The following is an 18,001-nucleotide window of genomic DNA, read 5'->3' on the forward strand; positions in this document are numbered from 1 at the left end:
ATACATACACACACACACCTGATCTCGCTCTCTTCTCTCACTCTCTCTTTCTCTCTTTTCTCTCCTCTCCCTCTCTATTGTCGAGAACTGTTTTATAATTTAATGTGTTTATTGTTTGTCTATCTTTTTTATGTATTTGTCTACAAGTTTATATATGTTTACAACAAGCAAGGGGAAGATATCAGAGTAGAGACATTGGGGAATAATAACATACTGGGGAAGATATCAGAATAGAGACATTGGGGAAGATATCAGAGTAGAGACATTGGGGAATAATAACATACTGGGGAAGATATCAGAATACAGACATTGGGGAATAATAACATACTGGGGAAGATATCAGAATAGAGGCATTAGGGAATAATAACATATTGGGGAAGATATCAGAGTAGAGACATTGGGGAAGATATCAGAGTAGAGACATTGGGGAAGATATCAGAATAGAGACATTGGGGAAGATATCAGAATAGAGACATTGGGGAATAATAACATACTGGGGAATAATAACATATTGGGGAAGATATCAGAGTAGAGACATTGGGGAATAATAACATACTGGGGAAGATATCAGAGTAGAGACATTGGGGAATAATAACATACTGGGGAAGATATCAGAGTAGAGACATTGGGGAATAATAACATACTGGGGAAGATATCAGAGTAGAGACATTGGGGAATAATAACATACTGGGGAAGATATCAGAGTAGAGACATTGGGGAATAATAACATACTGGGGAAGATATCAGAGTAGAGACATTGGGGAATAATAACATACTGGGGAAGATATCAGAGTAGAGACATTGGGGAATAATAACATACTGTACGGAATACATTTGTACTGTAGTTAGGCCGTCTCCAGAGTAATGCAAGGTCTCTTTCATGATCATGTGAAACGTCAATTGCTATGGAAATGCTGGGATGTGTTTTTCAATTATGTTAAATGGAATTATGATGCAACTATGATGGTGATACGATATGGATTACAATTATGAATATTAAGGCTATACACACTACATGTTACACACATAGACACTCAAACATGCAAATTGGCAGAGTTGTTATTTATTTGGACATCACACATTATAGTCTTACTCTTATACTAGTCTTACTCTCTCATTATATCATATCCACTATCATACACATCAACCTACTCAGATTTGTTACACACATAATTTGTCTCAATTTTTTTACATTGTGGCATTGGCTTACAGGCAAACAGGCAAGGGAATAAAAAAAACATTGCTAGAACCTATTTCTAATTCTAAATATCAGACATTTGAAAGCTCTAGTTTTGACCTTCATAATACCTCTGATGGCAGTAACTTTACAAGCTCTAATTATGGTCAATTTAGCCTGATAATAGTATCTAGTTTTGTTAAGGGGTGAAATAAGTATAGCTAGTTATAATTGTAATGGTTTGGAAGATTATAAAAAAAGATCAGTCTTTACATGGATAAATGACAATGAACATAACATATACTCTTTACAAGAAACTCACTCTACATCCTTAGATGAAGTTGCGTAGAAAAATGCATTTTCTGTCATGTACAAAGGAACTCAAAGGGTGTGATGATATTAATTAACAACATTTTAATCTGAATGTGCAAATAGTCAGGATTGATTCTCAAGGAAGGTGGATCCTTTGAATATGAAAGTGGAAGAAAAATCTCATTAATCTATATGGTCCAAATCAGGATGATCCACACTTCTTCGAAAACATTTATACCAATTTCTTGAACTTACAGGCAACAAATGATCTAATCTTTATGGTAGGAGACTATAACTGTAACGGCTGCTGGAAGGAGTGGAGGACCAAGGTGCAGCGTGGTACGTGTTCATCTTTATGGTAGGAGACTATAACTGTAACGGCTGCTGGAAGGAGTGGAGGACCAAGGTGCAGCGTGGTACGTGTTCATCTTTATGGTAGGAGACTATAACTGTAACGGCTGCTGGAAGGAGTGGAGGACCAAGGTGCAGCGTGGTACGTGTTCATCTTTATGGTAGGAGACTATAACTGTAACGGCTGTTGGAAGGAGTGGAGGACCAAGGTGCAGCGTGGTACGTGTTCATCTTTATGGTAGGAGACTATAACTGTAACGGCTTCTGGAAGGAGTGGAGGACCAAGATGCAGCGTGGTACGTGTTCATCTTTATTATTTGAACTGACCGCTGATTAACAAAAAAACAACGAAGAGAACGAACGAAACCGAAACAGTTCTGTCTGGTGCAGAAAGACACAAAACAGAAAACAACTACACACAAAACCCAGGTGGGAAAAAGCTACCTAAGTATAGTTCTCAATCAGAGACAACGGTAGACAGCTGCCTCTGATTGAGAACCACACCCGGCCAAACACACAGAAATAGAGAATAAAAGCCTCTCTGTGGCCAGGGCGTGACAATAACACAGTGTCAAGTACCTCAATGGACCGTAAAGGTAATCACTCTACAGACTATCATCATCGTGCCGTTAAGGAAATCCCAAATATTATGGACACATTAGAAATAGTGGATATTTGGAGACTAAAAAAAACCCGACCTAGTGAGATATACATGGAGACTTAATCAAGCTAGTCGTCTTGACTACTTTCTTGTCTCTTTCTCTCTTGCATCAAAGGTTTAAAAAAAGTTTTAATAGGAGACAGAATACGATCAGATCATCATCTAATTGGCATTCACATAACTAGTAGATTTTCCGCGTGGACCCAGATGTTGGAAATGTAATCAAAGTTTACTGGAGGACAACTTATTTTTAACTAAGACAAAATAATATATATAGTATAATATATATACAGTATAATATAGGTTCAGCAAATCCCCTTATTGTTTGGGATACCTTTAAATGTACCTTCAGGGGTCATTAAATTCAATTTTCATCAATAATAAAAAAGCAGTTTCTGGCTAAAGAGACAAGACTAACAAGGGTTATACATTAACTAATAGTACCCGGTAGATAGCAATAAAAACGATACTACAGAGATACAAAATAAGTTAGAGGAAAAACAAAAAGAACTTGAAGAACTTATTCAAGAATGAACCAATGTAATCTATTACAAAAATAAAGCAAACTGGATGGAATGTGGAGAAAAATGCACAAAATTCTTCCTGAATCTCCAATACAGGAACGCTAACAAAAATAATTTGCAGAAACTCGTTACTGAAGACGGAGTCATCTATACTTCTCTGAATTATATTTTAAAAGAGGAAGCTAATTATTTTAGGCAGATGTTCTCTTTTCCGTCTCATCCTCTCCCACTGAATGAAGATCATGGTAAGGAGTTCTTTCCAGATAATATAAAACATGTAAAATTAACAAATGCACAGAAAGATCAGTGCGAAGGCCAAATTACAGAGGAAGAACTTTTTGAGGCTATTAAATCTTTTCAGTCTGGAAAAACCTCAGGGCTTGATGGGATACCGGTAGAGGTATATCAAGTATTTTTTGATATACTAAAAGCTCCATTGTTAGATTGTTTTAACTACTCCTATAGAAATGGTAGTCTATCACGTACTCAGCAGGAAGGTCTGATTTCTCTATTATTAAAACAAGACCCAGATGGCAAATATAAAGACCCAGTCTATCTAAAAAACTGGAGGCCCCTTGCACTTCAATGTTGTGATGCAAAAATACTAGCAAAATGCAGAGCACTCAGAATTAAAAGGGTTTTACCAGGTATTGTTCATCCTGATCAGACAGGTTTTTTACATGGACGATACATTGCAGATAATATACGACAACTACTAGAAATCATGAAACATATAAGAAGCCAGGAATGGTATTTATAGCAGATTTTGAAAAGGCATTTGATAAAGTAAGACTGGATTTTATTTATAAATGCCTAGATTTTTTAAAGTTCTGTAATTCTCTTATAAAATGGGTAAAAATAATGTATAGCAACCCCAGGTGTAAAATAGTAAATCATGGCTACTTCTCAGAGAGTTTAGAATTGTCAAGAGGAGTTAAACAAGGGTGTCCGCTGTCACCATATCTATTCGTTAATGGCCTCGAAATGCGAGCTATTAAAATCAGATCCAAGAACAACTTAAAAACAAAGGTGTCCATGTATGCCGATGACTCAAGTTTTATGTTGAGTCCTTAAGTTAGATCCCTGCAATGTCTCATTAAAGATCTAGATAACTGTTCTGTACTCTCTGGACTAAAACCTAATTATGATAAGTGTGCAATATTACTTGGATCCTTAAATAATACAACTTTTACATTACCTTGCAGCTTACCTACAAAATGGGCTGATGGTGAAGTAGACATACTCAGTATTCATATCACAAAATATATAAATAAGCTTTCCACGATGAATTTCAATAGAAACCTTGTAAAAATAGACAAGATCCTGCAACCATGTAGAGGTAAATACCTGTCTATTTATGGAAAAAAGGCCCTGATTAACTCCTTAGTCATATCTCAGTTTACTCACTTGCTTATGGCGCTGCCTACTCCTGATGATTCATTTTTTTCAAATCATATGAGCAAAAAATATTTCACTTTATCTGGGACGCTAAACTAGACAAAATATAACGTGTCTATCTATATAATGAATATGAATTGGGTGGGTTGAGATAATTAAATATATTCAAGCACTAGACCTCTCTCTAAAAGCTTCAGTCATTCAAAAGTTTTATTTGAACCCTAAATTCTCAAGTAGATTAATGATCCATCCATTGTTTAAAAATTTGATTAATTGAAAATGATACTTTTTTCAAAGTATCTGTCTTTTTCAAACAAGCATTGCAGAGCTGGATACAATTTCAATTTCCTCCCCCTGAAAAGATAAAACAAATATTACAACAAATATTATGGCTGAACTCAAATATGCTGGTTGATAAAATACCTGTATTTATGGGAAAGATGTTTGAAAAGGGTATTTTGTTCTTAAATTATATTGTAAATTGGAATGGAAGAGTTATGTCCTTCATGGAGTTATCAGAATTGTACGGGAAGGTCTGCTCAATCCAAGAGTACAACCAATTGAGTACAGCATTGCCCCAAAAATGGAGGAGGCGGGTGGCAGCGGGAGGAGGTAGGGAACTGGTCTGTCTGCCCAATATAAAGGATCAAAACTGGAGGAGGCAGGTGGCAGCGGGAGGTAGCAAACTGGTCTGTCTGCCCAATATAAAGGATCAAAACTGGCGGAGGCAGGTGGCAGCGGGAGGAGGTAGGGAACTGGTCTGTCTGCCCAATATAAAGGATCAAAACTGGCGGAGGCAGGTGGCAGCGGGAGGAGGTAGGGAACTGGTCTGTCTGCCCAATATAAAGGATCAAACTGGCGGAGGAATAAAAATAGCATAAATAGGAAAGTATACCAGTTCCATTTGAGGACCAGGATGTTGACAAATGTGCCATACAGATTGCAAAATAGTTGGGAAGAGATTTTTGATGTACCGATTTCATGGTACAGGGTGTATGAGTTGATATATAAAACGCAAGATTTAAGACTTCGTGCTTTTCAGCTAAAATTATTACATAGAATTCTTGCCACCAACAAAATGTTGAATATTTGGGGCATAAAATCATTGAAGCTCTGCATATTTTGTTGTGAGGATACAGAATCAATAGACCATTTATTTTGGTATTGCTCCCAGGTAGCCTGTTTCTGGTCTCTGGTTCAGGAATGGCTGATCTAAAATTGACCCTGGAAATAGTACTGTTAGGAGATCTGGAGAGACTGGGTCAGTTAATTACTAATATACTAATACTCTTAGTTAAAGTATTTATCTTCAACACGCATTCTGTAGATTCTATTCGATTAGATAGATTGAAATTGTATGTTAAACATTATAGCTTTGTTGAAAGATATGTGTTGCGTAGAAACACGAAGTGGGTGACCAACAGAGATAAATGGGATGGGCTGAGGGAAGCTGAGGGTTGGTATGTGGAATTGGAGACAAGTGGGAGTGGAGTTGCTGTGTGAGAGAGAGAATGATGGTCAAAAGATAAAGGAAAAAAAAGTCTAAATAAACATAATAAAAGTATATTTGAATGACACTGAGGGGCAGAGTTTTTACAACTAATGCCGGTTTGCCTGAGGCTGATGCAGTGCAGGTGTTTGTACACATGCATATACACACACTCTCATTCAAATAAACACATGTAAGAACACACACATACATGTAATAGTGCCAGACATGCAAACAAACATATAAAGTAGGCATTGCTGTTATGATATCAGTTGTTCTTGATGTCCTTTGTTTTAAATTAATTATTTTGTTTTATTTTGCATTGTTGTTCTTCTGTTTTCTTCTGTCTTTTCCTTTTTTCTCTTTAGTTCATTCTCTTGGTTGTTGGTGCATTGGGGGGTTCTTGGGGGTGGGGAATGGAATCAATTGTATATATTTTTTTATTCTGGGGTGGACTGTGGGAGGGGTCTCGAATGGTTGAGGGACAGCTATTGGGGAACTGTGGGGGATCTTGAATGGTTGAGGGACAGCTATTGGGGAACTGTGGGGGTCTCGAATGGTTGAGGGACAGCTATTGGGGAACTGTGGGGGATCTTGAATGGTTGAGGGACAGCTATTGGGGAACTGTGGGGGATCTTGAATGGTTGAGGGACAGCTATTGGGGAACTGTGGGGGTCTCGAATGGTTGAGGGACAGCTATTGGGGAACTGTGGGGGGATCTTGAATGGTTGAGGGACAGCTATTGGGGAACTGTGGGGGATCTTGGAGGGTTGAGGGACAGCTATTGGGGAACTGTGGGGGGTCTTGGAGGGTTAAGGGACAGCTATTGGGGAACTGTGGGGGATCTTGGAGGGTTGAGGGACAGCTATTGGGGAACTGTGGGGGGATCTTGGAGGGTTGAGGGACAGCTATTGGGGAACTGTGGGGGATCTTGAATGGTTGAGGGACAGCTATTGGGGAACTGTGGGGGGATCTTGGAGGGTTGAGGGACAGCTATTGGGGAACTGTGGGGGGATATTGGAGGGTTGAGGGACAGCTATTGGGGAACTGTGGGGGGATCTTGAATGGTTGAGGGACAGCTATTGGGGAACTGTGGGGGGATCTTGGAGGGTTGAGGGACAGCTATTGGGGAACTGTGGGGGGATCTTGGAGGGTTTGGCTTTCACAGATTGTGATCATGAAAAAGGAAACTATGACATATATTTTATATCACTATCATGCACCCTCACACATAAGGATGGCTCTGCTGCAGAAAGACTGATACATGTTTGATAGTAGTAGACACCCTCACACATAAGGATGGCTCTGTGGCAGAAAGACTGATACATGTTTGATAGTAGTAGACACCCTCACACATAAGGATGGCTCTGTTGCAGAAAGACTGATACATGTTTGATAGTAGTAGTAGACACCCTCACACATAAGGATGGCTCTGCTGCAGAAAGACTGATACATGTTTGATAGTAGTAGTAGACACCCTCACACAAGGATGGCTCTGCTGCAGAAAGACTGATACATGTTTGATAGTAGTAGTAGACACCCTCACACATAAGGATGGCTCTGTTGCGGAAAGACTGATACATGTTTGATAGTGGTAGTAGACACCCTCACACATAAGGATGGCTCTGTTGCGGAAAGACTGATACATGTTTGATAGTAGTAGTAGACACCCTCACACATAAGGATGGCTCTGCTGCAGAAAGACTGATACATGTTTGATAGTGGTAGTAGACACCCTCACACATAAGGATGGCTCTGTTGCGGAAAGACTGATACATGTTTGATAGTGGTAGTAGACACCCTCACACATAAGGATGGCTCTGTTGCGGAAAGACTGATACATGTTTGACAATGTCTTGATGCTGTATCGGTTGTCCTTCATGTTCTAATACTTTAATGTTCCCCCTTCCCTGTGTTTTTTGTAATTAGTAATTATCAAAAATCAATAAATAACAGCCCTTACAGTTGACCGGGGCAGCTCAAGCAGGGCAGAAATTTGACTAACTGACTTGTTGGAAAGGTGGCATCCTATGACGGTGCCACGTTGAAAGTCACTGAGCTCTTCAGTAAGGCCCTTCTACTGCTAATGTTTGTCTATGGAGATTACATGGCTGTGTGCTCGATTTTATACACCTGTCAGCAACGGGTGTGGCTGAAATAGCCAAATCCACTCATTTGAAGGGGTGTCTACATACTTTTGTGTATATAGTGTACCGTATATCTGTCATGTTCCTTTCTATGCCTCTGTTAAGAGAAGTTATAGAACTGTTGATTTTCTTTCTTTAACTACAGCATTCTCATTAGAACCTTCAATCAGATTCACTTTAGCTGATGTTTTGACGGTGTTGAAGATGGAACTGCATTAGAGCTGTCAAATCCAAAACGGCTCCCGGCATTATACCTAAAGCAGACATTGGCTCACGCCCGGGAGCACAGCCTGGCTCACGCCCGGGAGGCAGCCTGGCTCACGCCCGGGAGGCAGCCTGGCTCACGCCCGGGAGGCAGCCTGGCTCACGCCCGGGAGGCAGCCTGGCTCACGCCCGAGAGGCAGCCTGGCTCACGCCCGGGAGGCAGCCTGGCTCACGCCCGGGAGGCAGCCTGGCTCACGCCCGGGAGGCAGCCTGGCTCACGCCCGGGAGGCAGCCTGGCTCACGCCCGGGAGGCAGCCTGGCTCACGCCCGGGAGGCAGCCTGGTTCCCAGAATGAATGCAATCAACTTTCATCCGGTGCAAAACACAGCTACAGTACCCAGGCACCCGAGCCAGATTAATCAAATCCCCACATTGAACACAAGAGCAGCTGCTCACCGATTTGACAGCTCCAATGCAACTCCACCTCCAACACCACCAAAACATCAGCTATGCGGGTGTCGGCTATTAAATCAAATTGTATTTGTTACATGCACCGAATACAACAGGTGCAGATCTTACCATGAAATGCTTATTTACAAGCCCGTAACCAACAATGCAGTTTTTTTTAAGTAAGAAAATATTTGCTACAAAAATACATAATTTTTTTTTTTTAAGTATTTAAAAAAGTAGCACAATAAAATAACCATAACGAGGCTATATAGGAGGTATAGGTACAGAGTCAATGTGCGGGGGTACAGGTTAGTCGAGGTAGTTGAGGTAATATGTACATGTAGGTAGGGGTAAATTGTCTATGCATAGATAATAAACAGCCAGTAGCAGCAGCTTAAAAAAGGGGGTGAATGCAAATTGTCCGGGTAGCAACCTGAGTCTCTGCTCGGCAGTCTAATGGCTTGGGGGTAGAAGTTGTTAAGGAGCCTTTTGGACCTCGACTTGGCGCTCCTGTACCGCTTGCCATGCAGAGAGAACAGCCTAGGACTTGGGAGGTTGGAGTCTTTGACAATATTTAGGGCCTTCCTCTGACACCGCCTAGTATAGAGGTCCTGGACGACAGGAAGCTTGGCCCGGTTTGTATTTGCAGCTACTCTTCCTGGGGTCCAGGAAAATTAACATTTACATTACATTTAAGTCATTTAGCAGACGCTCTTATCCAGAGCGACTTACAAATTGGTGCATTCACCTTATGACATCCAGTGGAACAGTAGTGCATCTAAATCTTTTAAGGGGGGTGGGGGTGGGGGTGAGAGGGATTACTTTATCCTATCCCAGGTATTCCTTAAAGAGGTGGGGTTTCAGGTGTCTCCGGAAGGTGGTGATTGACTCCGCTGTCCTGGCGTCGTGAGGGAGTTTGTTCCACCATTGGGGGGCCAGAGCAGCGAACAGTTTTGACTGGGCTGAGCGGGAACTGTACTTCCTCAGTGGTAGGGAGGCGAGCAGGCCAGAGGTTTAAGACAGTTATACAATTGTAAAAACATTACAATAGATTTCACAACACCTTGTGTGCCCTCAGGTCCCTACTCTACTACCACATATCTACAACACAAAATCCATGTGTATGTGTGTGTATAGTGCGTATGTTATCGTATGTGTGTATGCATGTGTCTGTGCCTATGTTTGTGTTTTTTTCACAGTCCTCGGTGTTCCATAAGGTGCATTTGTATCTGTTTTTTAAATCTAATTTTACTGCTTGCATCAGTTACTTGAAGTGGAATAGAGTTTCCATGTAGTCATGGCTCTATGTAGTACTGTGTGCCTCCCATAGTCTGTTCTGGATATGGGGACTGTGAAGAGACCTCTGGTGGCATGTCGGTTAATATTTGATCTGATTGAGTCTTAGCCTTCAGATACGGTGAAATATACAGAACCTGCTAGTTGAAGACATCTGTTTCTGATGTTATCTACAGTACTGACAGTAAGGACATCGTAGTACTTTGTTTCACTTGCTATATGATGCATTTGTTTTGTTGTTAATGTCATAAAATACCTGTCAAAAACACTTCCAATAAAGCATCACAGTACTGCTGTCTGTATTATTATGCAAACCACACAATGTTAAACAAATGGAAATAATTGAAAACTCATTTTTTAAAGAAAACAGAAGGTTATATTTATGCTATTCAATTGTTTTGTTTAATATACAACATTAAGAAGGAAAATGTAGAATTAGAAAAGTGGTGATATTTAAATAAACATTAACAGGGAAACAGCTGAAAAGCTGGTGATATTTAAATAAACATCAACAGGGAAACAGCTGAAAAGTGGTGATATTTAAATAAACATCAACACAGAAACAGCAGAAAAGTGGTGATATTTAAATAAACATTGACACAGAAACAGCAGAAAAGCTGGTGATATTTAAATAAACATTAACAGGGAAACAGCTGAAAAGCTGGTGATATTTAAATAAACATCAACAGGGAAACAGCTGAAAAGCTGGTGATATTTAAATAAACATCAACAGGGAAACAGCTGAAAAGCTGGTGATATTTAAATAAACATCAACAGGGAAACAGCTGAAAAGCTGGTGATATTTAAATAAACATTAACAGGGAAACAGCTGAAAAGCTGATGATATTTAAATAAACATCAACAGGGAAACAGCAGAAAAGCTGGTGATATTTAAATAAACATTAACAGGGAAACAGCTGAAAAGTGGTGATATTTAAATAAACATCAACACAGAAACAGCAGAAAAGTGGTGATATTTAAATAAACATTGACAGGGAAACAGCAGAAATACATACAATACCCCATAATGAAAGAGCAAAAACAGGTTTTAGGATTTTTTTTTTGCAAATAAGAAATAAAAAATAGAAATATCACATGTACATAAGTATTCAGACCCTTTACTCAGTACTTTGTTAAACTGCCTTTGGCAACCCTTTGGGTTGGAGGAGCAAACCCAGAGAAGACAAGGCAGGAGTGCAGGCAAAGATTTTTTATAACTAACCCCAATGTAGACTGGGCAGAACAAACAAGGAAAGTGCAGGTGCATTTATACCGAGACTTGATTACACACAGGTGGATTGTATTTATCATCATTAGTCATTTAGGTCAACATTGGACCATTCAGAGATCCTCACTGAAATTCTGGAGAGAGTTTGCTGCACTGAAAGTAAAGGGGCTGAATAATTTTGCACGCCCAATTTTTCAGTTTTTGATTTGTTAAAAAAGTTTGAAATATCCAATAAATGTCGTTCCACTTCATGATTGTGTCCCACTTGTTGTTGATTCTTCACAAAAAAATACAGTTTTATATCTTTATGTTTGAAGCCTGAAATGTGGCAAAAGGTCGCAAAGTTCAAGGGGGCCGAATACTTTCGCAAGGCACTGTACACATGGTTAGCAGATGTTAATGCGAGTGTAGTGAAATGCTTGTGCTTCTAGTTCCAACAATGCAGTAGTAACCAACGAGTAATCTAACCTAACAATTTCAAAACTACTACCTTATACACACACAAATGTAAAGAGATAAATATATGTACATAAAGATATATGAATGAGTGATGGTACAGAATGGTATAGGCAAGATGCAGTAGATGCTATCGAGTACAGTACATACATATGAGATGAGTAATGTAGGGTATGTAAACAAAGTGCCATAGTTTAAAGTGTATTACATAAAGATGCAGTAGATGATATAGAGTACAGTATAAACATATACATATGAGATAAGTAATGTAGGGTATGTAAACATTATATTAAGTAGCATAGTTTAAAGTGGCTTGTGATATATTTTACATCAATTCCCATCAATTCCCATTACTGAAGTGGCTGGAGTTGAGTCAGTGTGTTGGCAGCAGCCACTCAATGTTAGTGGTGGCTGTTTAACAGTCTGATGGCCTTGAGATAGAAGCTGTTTTTCAGTCTCTCGGTCCCTGCTTTGATGCACCTGTACTGACCTTGCCTTCTGGATGATAGCGGGGTGAACAGGCAGTGGCTCGGGTGGTTGTTGTCCTTGATGATCTTTATGGCCTTCCTGTGACATCGGGTGGTGTTGGTATCCTGGAGGGCAGGTAGTTTGCCCCCAGTGATGCGTTGTGCAGACCTCACTACTCTCTGGAGAGCCTTACAGTTGTGGGTGGAGCAGTTGCCGTACCAGGCGGTGATACAGCCCGACAGGATGCTCTCGATTGTGCATCTGTAGAAGTTTGTGAGTGCTTTTGGTGACAAGCCGAATTTCTTCAGCCTCCTGAGGTTAAAGAGGTGCTGCTGCGCCTTCTTCACGATACTGTCTGTGTGGGTGGACTAATTTGGTTTGTCCGTGATGTGTACACCGAGGAACTTAAAACTGTACTACCCTCTACACTACTGTCCCATCGATGTGGATAGGGGGGTGCTCCCTCTGCTGTTTCCTGAAGTCCACAATCATCTCTTTTGTTTTGTTGAAGTTGAAGTTGAGTGGGAGGTTATTTTCCTGACACCACACTCCGAGGGCCCTCACCTCCTCCCTGTAGGCCATCTCGTCGTTGTTGGTAATCAAGCCTACCAATGTAGTGTCGTCCGCAAACTTGATGATTGAGATGGAGGCGTGCATGGCCACGCAGTCGTGGGTGAACAGGGAGTACAGGAGAGGGCTCAGAACGCACCCCTGTGGGGCCCCAGTGTTGAGGATCAAAGGGGTGCAGATGTTGTTACCTACCCTCACCACCTGGGGGCGGCCCGTCAGGAAGTCCAGTACCCAGTTGCACAGGGCGGGGTCGAGACCCAGGGTCTCGAGCTTGATGACGAGTTTAGAGGGTACTATGGTGTTAAATGCTGAGCTGTAGTCGATGAACATTCTCACATAGGTATTCCTCTTGTCCAGATGGGTTAGGGCAGTATGCAGTGTGGTTGCGATTGCGTCGTCTGTGGACCTATTTGGGCGGTAAGGAAATTGGAGTGGGTCTAGGGTTTCAGGTAGGGTGGAGGTGCTATGGTCCTTGACTAGGCTCTCAAAGCACTTCGTGATGACGGAAGTGAGTGCTACGAGGCGGTAGTTGTTTAGCTCAGTTACCTTAGATATCTTGGGAACAGGGACAATGGTGGCCCTCTTGAAGCATGTGGGAACAGCAGACTGGGATAAGGATTGATTGAATATGTCTGTAAACACACCAGCCAGCTGGTCTGCGCATGCTCTGAGGACGCGGCTGGGGATGCCGTCTGGGCCTGTAGCCTTGCGAGGGTTAACACGTTTAAATGTTTTACTCACGTCAGCTGCAGTGAAGGAGAGTCCGCAGGTTTTGGTTGCGGGCCGTGTCAGTGGCACTGTATTGTCCTCAAAGTGGGTGAACAAGTTATTTAGTCTGTCTGGGAGCAAGACATCCTGGTCTGCGACGGGGCTGGTTTTCTTTTTGTAATGACTGTAGACCCTGCCACATACCTTTTGTGTCTGAGCCGTTGAATTGCGACTCTACTTTGTCTCTATACTGACGCTTAGCTTGTTTGATTGCCTTGCGGAGGGAATAGCTACACTGTTTGTATTCGGTCATGTTTCCGTTCACCTTGCACTGGTTAAAAGCAGTGGTTCACGCTTTCAGTTTCACGCGAATGCTGCCATCAATCCACGGTTTCTGGTTTGGGAACGTTTTAATCGTTGCTGTGGGTACGACATCGTTAATGCACTTTCTAATGAACTCACTCACCGAATCAGCGTATTCGTCAATGTTGTTGTTGGAAGCAATGCGTAACATATCCCAATCCACGTGATCGAAGCAGTCTTGAAGTGTGGAATCAGATCGGTTGGACCAGCGTTGAACAGACCTGAGCGCGGGAGCTTCTTGTTTTAGTTTCTGTCTGTAGGCAGAGAGCAATAAAATGGAGTCATGGTCAGCTTTTCCGAAAGGAGGGCGGGGGAGGGCCTTATATGCGTTGCGGAAGTTAGAATAACAATGATTCAGGGTTTTGCCAGCCCTGGTTGCGCAATCGATATGCTGCTAAAATTTAGGGAGTCTTGTTTTCAGATTAGCCTTGTTAAAATTCCCAGCTACAATCAATGCAGGCTCAGGATATGTGGCTTCCAGTTTGCATAGAGTCAAATAAAGTGTGTTCAGGGCCATCGATGTGTCTGCTTGGGGGGGAATATATACGGCTATGATTATAATCGAAGATAATTCCCTTGGTAGATAATGCGGTTGACATTTGATTGTGAGGAAGTCAGGTGAACAGAAGGACTTTTTTTTTTTTTACCTTTATTTTACTAGGCAAGTCAGTTAAGAACAAATTCTTATTTTCAACGACGGCCTAGGAACAGTGGGTTAACTGCCTGTTCAGGGGCAGAACGACAGATTTGTACCTTGTCAGCTCAGGGATTTGAACTTGTAACCTTCCGATTACTAGTCCAATGCTCTAACCACTAGGCTACCCTGCCGACTTGAGTTCCTGTATGTTGTTATGATCACACCACGTCTCGTTAATCAAAAGGCATACACCCCCGCCCCTCTACTTACCAGAAAGATGTTTGTTTCTGTCGGCGCTAAGCGTGAAGAAACCAGCTGGCTGCACCGACTCCATTAGCGTCTCTCGAGTGAGCCATGTTTCCGTGAAGCAAAGAACGTTACAGTCTCTGATGTCTCTCTGGAATGCTACCATTGCTCGGATTTCATCAACCTTGTTGTCAAGAGACTGGACATTGGCGAGTAGTATGCTAGGGAGTGGTGCGCAATGTGCCCGTCTCCGGAGCCTGACCAGAAGACCGCTTTGTTTGCCTCTTTTACAACGTCTTTGTTTTGGGTCGTCCGATCCGTTGTACTGGGTGGAAGGCAGAACACAGGATCTGCTTCGCGAAAGTCATATTCCTGGTCGTAATGATGGTGAGTTTAACGTTGCTCTTATATTCAGTAGTTCCTCCCGACTGTATGTAATGAAACCTAAGATTACCTGGGGTACCAATGTAAGAAATAACACGTAAAAAAACAAAATACTGCATAGTTTCCTAGGAACGCGAAACGAGGCGGTCATCTCTGTTGGCGCCGGAAGTAGAGGTGGTGTGTGAGGCCAGTCACGGCCTACCTACATTAAATTTGTTGATACGGTAATACATTGGGGAAAAAGGAAAATTGCCCTATCAACTATTATCCCTCTAAAAAACAACAACAACCCATTCCACTATTTAACCCTATTTAATTTGACTCCAGACCATGGGTCTGAGACAGAAGACTCCCACTCAACACCCCCTGCAGCTGCTCTGCAGTAAATCCTCATAACCCTAAGTACTTTTGTGCCATTGCCACCACAGCCTCTATTTTCTGTGACTTCTGATCCATTTCTACAGTACAATTGACAACCATGGCTATGAATGCTAAAAATCCCAGCTTACTGAAGAACATATTCTTCCCATCACTGTCTCTTTGATCTCTGCATACTCACAGGAATCCTCTCAGGATCCCTCACCCTGTACCCATCTTCCTCTACCACTCTCTTCACTGCTTCGGCATAGAACACTTTCTGTACTACACTAACCCTACCAACCTCAACCTGCCTCTCTCTCACCCAACATTCCAGTCTCATGGGCACCCCCACAGCTAAGACACACAACTTTCTCCACCGATACTACACATTCCTTTGTCTCATGCACTCCTGCACACTTCTCACATCTAGTACTCTCCCTCCTACACACTGCTGCAACATGCCCATAACCTTGACACTTAAAACACCCCCCCCCTTAAAATATTTAGATGCACTATTGTAAAGTGGCTGTTCCACTGGATGTCTTAAGGTGAACGCACCAATTTGTAAGTCGCTCTGGATAAGAGCGTCTGCTAAATGACTTAAATGTAAATGTAAATGTAAAACACTGTAGTATTTTATGAACAAACACTCTCAAGAGATAACTTACACTTCCTACCTTGACCTTATCTGGCAAAGACTCTACATCAAAACTCAGCAGGGTAGACAATGTCTTCTCCGTTTCCCCACGCTCTCCACCGGGTCTCCATCGCACCAAACGGTGGGCATCACAGACACCGGGAATCTTCAGTTTCAACTGATCCTCCTCAACACTTAATGGCACCCCATCATCACACCTTTCAATGGCTTCCTGCTCTGGAGAGAAAAGCAAGTAATTTCTTGTCCCTAATCACATGATCAGGACCGCCCGCTCCCGCTGGACTGAAGAAACACAATAAATCATCATTAATCCACTTCGAGTTATCCCTTACAAAAATGTACAATGGTGGTACAATGAAAAAACGACCATGGTTATACAGTGGGGCAAAAAAGTATTTAGTCAGCCACCAATTGTGCAAGTTCTCCCACTTAAAAAGATGAGAGAGGCCTGTAATTTTCATCATAGGTCCATCTCACTGACTAGTCAGGTTAGCACGAGCCACTGTAGAGGGAGACGGAGCGAGCGGCTCCCCCTGCCGGCCGAAACATGCGCAACACCCCTTGACTATCAATATTGTAAATTATTACAAAATGCCAAAGATTAGGCTACAATATATCTCACATTCTCCTACATTTCAGGTAATCAACACGGGGAACCAAAACATGAGCAAAAAAGGTACTGTAATGCTGTTGTCTGTGCCCAATTATGTTTGTACCATGTTGTGTTGCTACCATGTTGTTGTTGTGTTGCCATGTGTTGTTACCTTGCTATGTTGTTGTCTTAAGTCTCTCTTTATGTAGTGTCGTGTTGTCTCTCTTGTCGTGATGTGTGTTTTGTCCTATATTTATATATTTTGTTTAATTATCCCAGCCCCCGTCCCTGCTGGAGGCCTTTGCCCTTTGGTAGGCCGTCATTGTAAATAACTCCACCCTTGGGATTATTCAGCATGTCAACAACCATTTCAACAGTAACATCTGTTACCCCCAATATCTCTTTTGCCTTCTCCACAATAACCTTCAACCTGGCATTTCTGCTTTCCACAACCCGACTCGTATTGATAACCTTACCAATAAAGGCTATGAAGTCAACTTTATTCATTATCAAAGTGTCCTTTGACAGTCTACATTCATGAGCACCAGATTTCTGAACAGGTCTCCAAACCATGCCAGGGCCATCAGAAGCACCAGTCCTGACAGTAGGTCCACTTACTACAGGTACATCCATGTCAGCTCCATCAGTCTGACAGCAGGCCCACTTACTACAGGTACATCCATGTCTGCTCCATCAGTCTGACAGCAGGTCCACTTACTACAGGTACATCCATGTCTGCTCCATCAGTCTGACAGTAGGCCCACTTACTACAGGTACATCCATGTCAGATCCATCAGTCTGACAGTAGGCCCACTTACTACAGGTACATCCATGTCTGCTCCATCAGTCTGACAGCAGGTCCACTTACTACAGGTACATCCATGTCAGCTCCATCAGTCTGACAGCAGGCCCACTTACTACAGGTACATCCATGTCAGCTCCATCAGTCTGACAGCAGGCCCAGGTCTTACTCAGATTGGCTACGGAGAGCGTGATCACACAGTCGTCCAGAAGAGCTGATGCTCTCATGCACGCTTCAGTGTTGCTTGCCTCAAATCGAGTATAGAAGTTATTTAGCTTGTCTGGTAGGCTCGTGTCACATTCCATCACAGATGTTGCTCTTCAACCTTTTCTCCATCTCCTCCATTTCATTCGCACTACTCCCCGCCATTTCCGACTCTCCGACGTCACCGTCAGCCTACCTCATTGGGTTTAGCCTGTAGAATAAGCTACGCAGATTCTGCCACCAGTGTATCAGACTATCGCCGCCACTGGGCTTCCTCTCTTCACCATATTTAGCAGTGAGTGGAAACGCCAACCGG

The sequence above is a fragment of the Oncorhynchus nerka genome, linkage group LG2 (genome assembly GCF_034236695.1).
Source record: "Oncorhynchus nerka isolate Pitt River linkage group LG2, Oner_Uvic_2.0, whole genome shotgun sequence".
Lineage (NCBI taxonomy): Eukaryota > Metazoa > Chordata > Actinopteri > Salmoniformes > Salmonidae > Oncorhynchus > Oncorhynchus nerka.